This window comes from Carlito syrichta, unplaced genomic scaffold (genome assembly GCF_000164805.1).
Source record: "Carlito syrichta isolate Samal-C Ts95f unplaced genomic scaffold, Tarsius_syrichta-2.0.1 Scaffold117926, whole genome shotgun sequence".
In the NCBI taxonomy this organism is placed as follows: domain Eukaryota; kingdom Metazoa; phylum Chordata; class Mammalia; order Primates; family Tarsiidae; genus Carlito; species Carlito syrichta.
The window spans coordinates 1-9602 of NW_007062022.1; positions in this window are offsets into that span (position 1 = coordinate 1).

Below are 9602 nucleotides of genomic sequence, written 5' to 3' on the forward strand. Positions count from 1 at the left end.
CCCCGCCCCCGATAGACCGCCCCGAGGCCCCGCCCTCGAGGCCCCGCCCCTCGACTGGCTCTCTCAACGCCCCGCCCTTTCCGTTTCCGTCCGACTCGGGCCCCGCTTCCAGTCTGCCCCGTCTCTTCCCTTCGCGCAGTTTCTAACAGACCCGGAAGCGGATCTTGCGGAACAAACAACAAATCGCGGCGTTTGAGTGTCCCTCTGTCTACGTTAAACCTGCGCTTCGCCGCCCAGCGTCTTCAAAATCCGGTGTCCGGGGGATCGCTTCGGACCTTCAAATCCCCGCACCGCCCCCTCGCCCCCAGGTAAATGCAGACTTGGCGGTGTGGGTCTGGGAGTCGCTTCCCTTTGGGTTCAAATCGTTCTGAGGCTGGTCCCTGCCCCGGTTTTTCTGCTTTGGGCCACGTCAACACGGCCTTCCGCGGCTTTCTAGGCTTTCATTAGGTTTTTTTTTCCATACCTCGCCGCCCACCTTGCGCGGTGCAAAGTCCTCACCCGCGCGGTGGATTCGGGCACTTTGCGCTCCCATGCCTCGCCCTCGTCCCCTGGAGGGGCCGCAGCCCAGGGCAGGGGGGCCGAGTCCTCAGCCTGGTCCTGGGAGTCTGCTGACCCCTCTTCTCTCCTGAAACACTCCCGCCCTTGTCCTCCTTGGGCCCTGCTGCTCCCCGGGCCTCCTCCCCTGCGTAGTCGCCGCTTTCCCAGACCCCGGGTCGGGGGAGGTGACTGAGACCTGCCAGTGTGACAGCCAGTGTTGTTTTACTTGCCCAGTTACCCCCTGCCGCAGAATGCTGCGCTTCCAGGAGACTGGCATCTGATTCCATCCCCCTGCCTGTGAGTGTGTGAGTAAAGGAGATCGGGAGGAAGAAACAGAGGGACTGGGAGAGGAGTCGAAAAGGAGAATGAGGGAGACGCCGGTGCGGATGGCAAGGTAGAGGCTGAGTGAGGGATTTGCAAAGAGACAGTAAGAGGGAAAGAAGGAACCGAGAAAGTAGAAAGGAGAGTAAAAGCAAGTGGAGAGATTTAGAGAAAAAGCCCGATTTCCAGGGAGGTGAAGGACAGCAAGAGAGGGAGAGGGGTGGCAAGTGGGGGGCGCCTCAGACAGAGAGTAGGGGGGAGAGAAATGATCTGGAGCCACGGCAGACGGAGCAGCGTGGTGCTGGGACAACGAGAAGGGACAACTGGTGACAAGGAGAGCAGAAGGGGAAGCATAGCAGGGAGGAAGCCTAGGGATCTGGGGGTGCCAGAGAGTGGGGTGTAACAGGGAGGAGGGAGTTTATAGGGAGAACAGAGATCGGGAAAGAAATATAGGAGATTGGAATAATTAAGTGATTGGGGAGAAAGAGGAACAAGAGATGCAATAAGTTACAAGAATGGGACAAAACAGGTGGAAGAGAAGAAATAGAGCGAAGAAGGTGAGAGAAAGCAGGAGAGGAGAGGGGCACAAAATGAGGGGAAGAAGCCCAGGAAAAAACAGAAAAGAAAAACAGCTAGAGGAGGGAATGAGGGATAAGTATGGTGGGGGAAGAACAGTACTGAAGAAAGAGGGGACCCTGGTCCAGGTGAGGGGTGAGTTGATCGGATGCGATGGTTAAGTTGTGATGCATGGATTTCTATGTTTATAATAAATCTAAATTATAATCTAATTACTTGTACAGATGAGGATGAGCATTACAAAAACTACTGTCACTAAGGCAGGTGCAGTTTACAGTTATGGCATCAGAGGCCTGCTTCCACTTGGAATCCTTCGTCAGCCAGAGGACAGTGACTTGACTCATTCAGTTTTTGGTCACCCTGTTCGTTTTTCCTGGGATGGGGTGGGATGTGGGAGAATGAAGTGGGGCAAGAAGTGACTGACTGTCACTACATGGTGCCTTTATAAAGGAACATTAAGAGTTGCTGTTGCTTTGTAATAGATTTACAGTTTTTCTTTCTGATTCCCTTTCAGTCATCGTTCATTTTGAAGATTGAGGTGAATTTTAGTTTATTTGGTTTCTGTTTTTCTTTTTTTGAGTTGGAGTCTCACTCTGTTGCCCAGGCTGGAGTGCAGTGTATTTTTCTATAAATAATTGATTCTAAAGTAAGCTTTGTTGGAATCCTATATCAGCTCATGCCATTCTTTTCTAAAGATGATATATTTCTAATTTTTTTCTTCCTCTGTAGAATTCATTGATTTTTTTTTTGAGTTAGAGTCTCACTTTGTTGCCCAGGTTGGAGTGCAGTGGCATACTCATGGCCACCACAGCCTCAACCTGCTGGGCTCAGGCAATCCTTCCTCCTCAGCCTTCCAAGTGGCAGGAACTACAGGTGTACACCACCACACCCAGCTAAATTTTTGATTTATTGTTAGAGATAAGGTCTCGCCAAGTTGCCCAGAGTGGTCTCAAACTCCTGAGTTCAAGCAGTCCTCCTGCTTCGGCCTCCCAAAGTGCTGAGATTACAGGCATGAGGTACTGTGCTTGGCTATATTCAGAATTTTAAATAGGCCTCAGTCCTCTAAAATCAGAATAAAATGAAAACCACAAGAGTGGAAGCAGGGGCTGAGACTCAGAGGCAGAGACTGTCTTCCGAGGTCTTTCTCTGTGTTTGGGTTATCACGGCTAAATCTAAAATCATGTCTTGTCAATACCCAGCATTTAATGCTCCACTGGCTTCCTTATTTTCCTCAGGACAAAATCTAGACTCCTCACTGTGGCTCCACAGCCTGTGTCAGTTTTCCAATCCAGGGGTATCTCCCTGGTGTGAGGTGGTGGTGTGCTGCTCCCTGCCTATTTTCAGTTAATACAGGATTTCAAACAATTTAAGGCTAAAGAACAGAGTTGTACTGGGCCACTTAAATTGAAGGCTGAGGTTTTTTTCCTCTCATATTAAAAATGATTTAATGAAAAACTTGTTTTGGGAGTAGGTGGAGATAGGCATCTTGGCCTTGAGGATCACAGCTGAGGTTAGGGAACCCAGAAGGGTGCGTGGACCTCAGTGGAGAGGCCCCAGAACAAGCAATTAGAACAGTTTATTTTAGGAACTAATTTGTCTGTGAAGCAGATGTGAAAATAGGGGTTTAAATGCAAAATTCTACCTGTGTAGAGTGTATAGTTTCATAGTGAGGCTGTCAGAACCTCATTTCCATTTCTATTTGCCATACACACCAGGGAAGAAGAGACTGAAGATACTCTGGGCTCAGGTGTGGGAACCTTCAGGAGCCCAGGAACTGGGTGTGTGGGGGAGGAGTGTCTGGTAGTTTAGGTCGCCAGCCATTGCCTTAAACATCAATAAAGAGTACTTCAAAAAATAGATACGAATGTTTTGTTTCCTTACATTTCAATTGTTGATCTGTTACACATTGTAAGGGAATTATAAATTCATAATGGCTTTGAGATAAACTTGGTGCGTTTGATTTTTTCAATTAGTTAAAAATGTTTAATATTCAGTGACATCTCTTGTATGTGACAGAAACAGTCAGTATACCCACTGAAAATTCAGTGCCCTTCAATGTCATTCAGAGACCAAGGTACTAGGGCAAGTTTGTTATAAATTTTAAGTTTCTCATACTCCAATTTTCAAATATAAAACAATTTTCAAATATAAAAATGTGTATTCATTATTTTTTGAATTTTACTTGGTGTTATCATATATGGTGACAATGTAGAAGTTTACGCCAACCCTGCAATCCTGGACAATAGCAAAGGTTAAACTGCCTCAACCCTACCATCCTCCAGCTTTCTTTGGGGGGAGACAGTTTCATACAAGTAAACACACTTCCACATAGGACTTCCTTAAGTCTAATTATAGCCCCCTTGTTTACATAGGAGAAAGTCAGAAACCGACCCTACAAATTCCTGTCCTTTGTAAGTCTAATTAATTATAGCCCTTTTGTTTATAAAGGAAAAAGCCAGATACAGACCCTCCAAATTCCTGTCTTTTGTTTTATCAAGGATTACTGAATCGCTTGTCCCTACTAATCAGTGGGAACAGTGCCTGTTAATTTGACTTAACCAGTCTTCAGCTTAAGTTTCACTCTTCCTCCCAGTCGCTTGAGCTTTGGACTACTCTTGAGCATTATAAATGGCAACATCCTCTTTTCTTAACAGTCGCCCTCAAGAATATGCTGATCTTCAGAGAAAACACTGAGAACTGTAGGTGATGCCAGCTGCTCATCACTAGCCACACCTGGGTCTGTGTAGCCTTGTTTCTCCTCCATATAAAATAAAATCTCTTTTCGGTGTGACTCTTGGACACTATAGATTTCATGGTTAGAGCAACCAATCCATTGCAATAATCCTTTTATTATTTATTTATTTATTTATTTGAGTTGGAGTCTCACTCAGTCGCCCAGGCTGGAGTGCAGTGGCCGCTCCTGGCCACTGCAGCCTCGACCTGCTGGGCTCCGGTGATCCTTCCGCCTCAGCCTTCCAAGTAGCTGGAACTACAAGCAAGCGCTACCATGCCCGGCTGATTTTTTGATTTATTATGGAGATGCGGTCTCGCCAGGTTGCCTAGGCAGGTCTCAAACCTGTGGGCTCAGGCAATCCACTCACCTCGGCCTCCCAAAGTGCTGGGATTACAGGCTGAACCACCTAGCCCGGTGAAATAATCCTTTTAAATAGTGTCACTACCTATGTCTAAATTTGTTGTTTTAAGAGTGGTTAATACTCTAATTGTCCCATCTATGCTAGAATGTGTATATCTTCTGTTTTGTGGCACAGAATTTAATATATGCTCAGTTGGTGAAAGTAGTTCCTAATATTTCTTCAATTCTTAATAATTTGTATCTGTTTTGTAATGACATTACAGGTAGACATTTGTCAAAATTTTCCATATATAAGGGCATATTCTTATAAAATTCCTTGTGAATATATCTGTTTTGCTTCCATGAAAATTTTGTAAGCGTCTAAACTCTGCATAAACAAAATGGTTTCATAATCTTTACCTATAATCAGATTCACTTCTGCTATTCTTAGTTTAATGAAAAGATCCACAATCAACTCATTGCTCTGCTTGGGATCATGGAAGTCCACACTGAAACTACTTTCTTAGCAACATAGGTACTTAGCAGTGTGGCATAAAACAGAACAATTTACCTTGTAAAGATCTCAAAATCTCTCAGGCACAATATCTTTAGAAACTGTGTTGATGTGTCTTGTATTCTTCTGTGTGCTGCAACAGGCCATCCTGCTCATTTTAGACCAAAAATATGTTAAATATAGCTGCTTTTCTTACCTAGACATAATATTTCCATTGATTACCTTTTCTCCATGGAAGCAATCTTCCACATATAGGGATGTGAGGGGAAAGCAAAATAGACATAAATTCACAGATATTGACATAAAATTATTGCCAGTAGAAATGATGCTATTTAATATTTGGTAATCTAGCTGTACCTTCTTTAGGGTTTACATGAATGATAGTATCCTCCTTATCAAATGTCCTTATAAATATTGCAAAACTAATATTCTTGAGGTGAAAATAAATGCAGATGTTTTCTGAAGACTTTTTTGGACTTTGTAATCCACAATGGACAGAACACTGAGAAATGGAAGAGGAACCAGAGCACTCACATAGGTTAGAACTTTTAAATAGAAGCTACTTTTCCTAAGTTCTTTCTGAATGCATATAAAGTGAATTTGAAATTACATTATATTTAGGAATTATTGACATAAGTATTATGATGACAGCAAAGTTTATCTCAAAAGTATTTGATGTTAAGTCATCTCAAGAGTGGAGCAGGGTAACAGATACGAAGAAGAACCATGTAATTTCTGTTTTTATAAAGTTACTCCTTTTTTACAAGTAAGTTGTTGACCTAAGTAATCACAGGCCCTAGCCCTCCCTGGCACCCACTGCAAGGTTGACACTTGACTTTCTGAGTAAATGGGGAACAGAAATGGAGTTTCTCTTGGGCCCCAGCATGAAACTGCACATTCCCCTAAGCTCAGTTTTGCATTTCACATTCTAGTTTGCATCTCCTTTACAATTACAAGGTTTGTTTAGTTAAAAGCTTAATTTTAATTGCAGAAAACTTTCCTGGATCTGAACATCAACCCACTACGACCTAGAGAGAGCCCAGTTCCCAGATGATTGAATGACTTCACCCTCACTGGTAGGTCTTGTCTCTGAAACCTGGAAAACAGATATCCCCTGAGAGTGAGGCGGAGGGAAGTGCAGGCTCTGCCCCCACTATCTCATGGTCCCTCATACTTTTCACGCTTCACCCTATTTGCACCACCTCCAAGCTCCTCCCAATGCCCTCTGCATGTGGTGCCCTGCCCCCAGTCCGCCCTGTCTCTGTTTTGCTCGCGCAGACCCTTGGAGACCCAGAGACTGGTCCCAAGTGGGTCACTTGGAGTGAAAGCCTCAGCACGTGAGTTACCCTCTATCTAGACTTGCATCTCACAGACTCTGCACTTCCATACCCGATTTCAGGGTTTCCTACAGACCTTAAAACTCCTGCGCTTCACCCTAATCCTCTAGTAAATGCCACCATGAGAATCCATGGGTCCCTTCCCTTTGGGTTAAAAATCACAGGGACTGTTCTTGTCTCTTTTCTGTCTTCAGGCCATGTAGACACCTCCTTTCCCACAGTTTCCTACTTAAAACCCTTTACTGACCTCTGTGCCTCCCTGGTGCCATGTAAAGTCCTTACCTGCCAGAAGGGTTCACACCCTTCTGGTCCCCCAAGCCTCATCGTTCTTAGCTTCTGGAGAACAGTGCCATGCCACAGCCCCAATGCAGGAGAGGCTGTACCCGCTCCCTTGCCCTGAAATTCCACAGATTTCAGCCCTTCCCTAAGACACCCACCCATCTTGCACTCATTGAGCCTGGCCTTGGCCCTTCAGCTCCCAGGCCTCCCCATCGACCAAACATTGAGAGGGGCCTGTCTCTTGACTTCCGATGTTCTTTTACCCAAAATTCCATTCTACTGGGAACTGTGCTCTTTCCATCAGTGGTCATGTTATTCTGTTTCCCTCTGTAAACGTGTGGGCAAAGAGGATTAGGAGATAGAAAGCAACTGAGAGGAAACAGAAAAACTGAGAAAGTAAAAAAGAACAGATGAGACTGGGCATGGTGGTACACTCCTGTATTCCCAGCACTTTGGGAGGCTGTGGCCTGACAATAGCTTTGAGGCTAGGAGTTCAAGATCAGCCTGGTCAACATAGTGAGACCCCATCTCTACCAAAGAAGTTTTTCAAAATTAACTGGCTGGGTGGCAGCACATGTAATCTCAGCTACTTGGAAGGCTGAGAGCTGGAGGATTGCCTAAACCAGGAGGTCCAGGCTGTGATGAGCTGTGATCACACCACTGTACCACAGCCTGTGACAAGCGAGATCTTGTCTCAAAAAAAAAAAAAAAGAATAGATGAGAACTATAAAAAGATGAAAAGCCGGGCTCGGTGGCTCAGTCTGTAGTCCCGCTCCTTTGGGAGGCTGAGGTGAGTGGATTGCCTGAGCCCGCGGGTTCGAGACCCGCCTGGGCAGCGAGACCTCATCTCTACAATAAATCAAACAATCAGCCGGGCTTGGTAGCGCATGCCTGTAGTTCCAGCTACTTGAAAGACTGAGGCGGAAGGATCGCTGGAGCCCAGCAGGTCGAGGCTGCGGTGACCGGGAGCAGCCGCAACGGAGTGAGACTAAAAAAAAAAAAGATGGAGAATTAGAAGATGGCTGAGGGATTTGCAAAGAGACAGAGTGAAAGAAGCAGCAACTAGAAAAATTTAGAGAAAAGCTCGATCTCCAGAGAGATGAAGTTAAGCAAAATGAGGAGGGGACAGCAAAGAGGAGGTACCTCAGAGAGTGGGGGAGAGGAGGAACGATTGGAGCCACAGCAGACAGCAACATGGTGCGGGGATGAGAGAGGACAACTGGTGACAAGGAGAGTAGAGGGAGAAGCACAGCAGGGAGGAAGCCTAGGGATCTGGGGGTGCCAGAGAGTGGGGACAAGGGGATGTGACAGGGAAGGGAAATTATAGGGAGAGCAGAGAAGGGAGAAGAAAGAGCTAGAAATAAGGAGATTAGGGATAATCATGACTAGGGAGAAAGAGGAACAAGAGATGAAACAAATTGTAAGAATGGGACAGAACAGATAGAAGAGAAGGAATAGAAGGAAGGAGGAGAGAAAAAACAGAAGAGGGACACAGAATGAGGGGCAGAAGTCCACGGGGAAGCACATGAGAGAAAATGAGCAAAAGTAAAAATAAAAAACTTTAAACAGATCGGACCCAGGGGCTCATGCCTGTAATCCCAGCACTCTGGGAGGTCAAGGCAGGAGGAACGCTTGAGTCCAGGAGTTCAAGACCAGCCTGGGCAACACAGCAAGACCCTGCCTCAATTTAAAAAAAAAAACCCAGAGCTAGCGAGAGAAGGTGAGAATGAGACAAATGTCCGGGATAAGGTAGGGAAATATAGTAATGAAGAAAGAAGGACCCTGGTCCAGTTGAGTGTTAAGTTGATTGGATGTGACAAGCTGTGTGACATGTTGAATTCTCATAATCCAACAAATTTTATTTTATTTTACTTAGCTTTCATTATTTTTATTTTATTTTAGAGTTGTGGGGTACATGTGAGGATTTGCTACATAAGTAAATTGTATGAAGGTAAGATTTGAGCTTCTAGAGAGCTCTCCTTTCCCCTGGTTGTGGGCATGGTACCCAGGGGGTGGTTGTGTGCCCTTATCCCTCCTCTCTCCCCGTACAACAAATTTTTAAATATGTTGGCTTAAGTTATGCAGATGGAGTTGATTATTGCAGAAGTCTGTGTTTATGACTTGTACGTCTTATAATTCTTGGCATGAGAGGCTAACTTTCACTTATAGTCTCTGTTTATCCAGAGAGCAGTGACTTGACTCACTCAATTGTGAGTCACCCTTTTCCCTTTTCATGGGATGGGATAGGGTGAGGGCAAGTATATAAGCTAAAGGGAAAAACCAAAGTGTTTTTCTCCTGTCATGCTTAATACCACAGTGAACACAGGATACTTCACTTCTGTTCACCAAAATGTGTGGGATTTCTTCCACTAACAACCTATTCTTCATCACACACCTTACTGGGTGTCCTATCATTTAACTTAGTTCTGACACTGTCTTCCTGAATTTAGCATTGTTCCAAAAGGCTGACCCCACTTCAGATGCAGTTGTAAGTTCCAGGTTGGGAGCAGATCTTCTGACTGACCAGCTATAAAATGGGGATTTTCTTGACTCTCCTCAGGTTTTATTAATGTGCCACAGTGGCTCACAGAACTCAGAAAAACACTTTACTCGGACTACCCATTTGTTATACAGAATATTACAAAGGATACAGATGAACATCCAGAAGGAAGAGCCATCCTAGCAAGTTAACTGAACTGAGGAGGGTGTTATGGGAACCACAGTATTGATGAGGTCAATCAGAAGTACACTAAGTCCCTTACATACGAACCTTCAAGTTGCGAACTTTCAAGGATGTGAATGTGTGTTTGCATGTCCAGTCATATTAGTTAGTTCATGTGTCTGGTGTACATTGTCACATGTGTGCATCCTCTACAAGTGGCTGTGCTTTTGTGTACTTTACATTACTGGTTTTTTTTTTTTTGAGTTGGAGTCTCACTCTGTCGCCCAGACTGGAGTGCAGTGG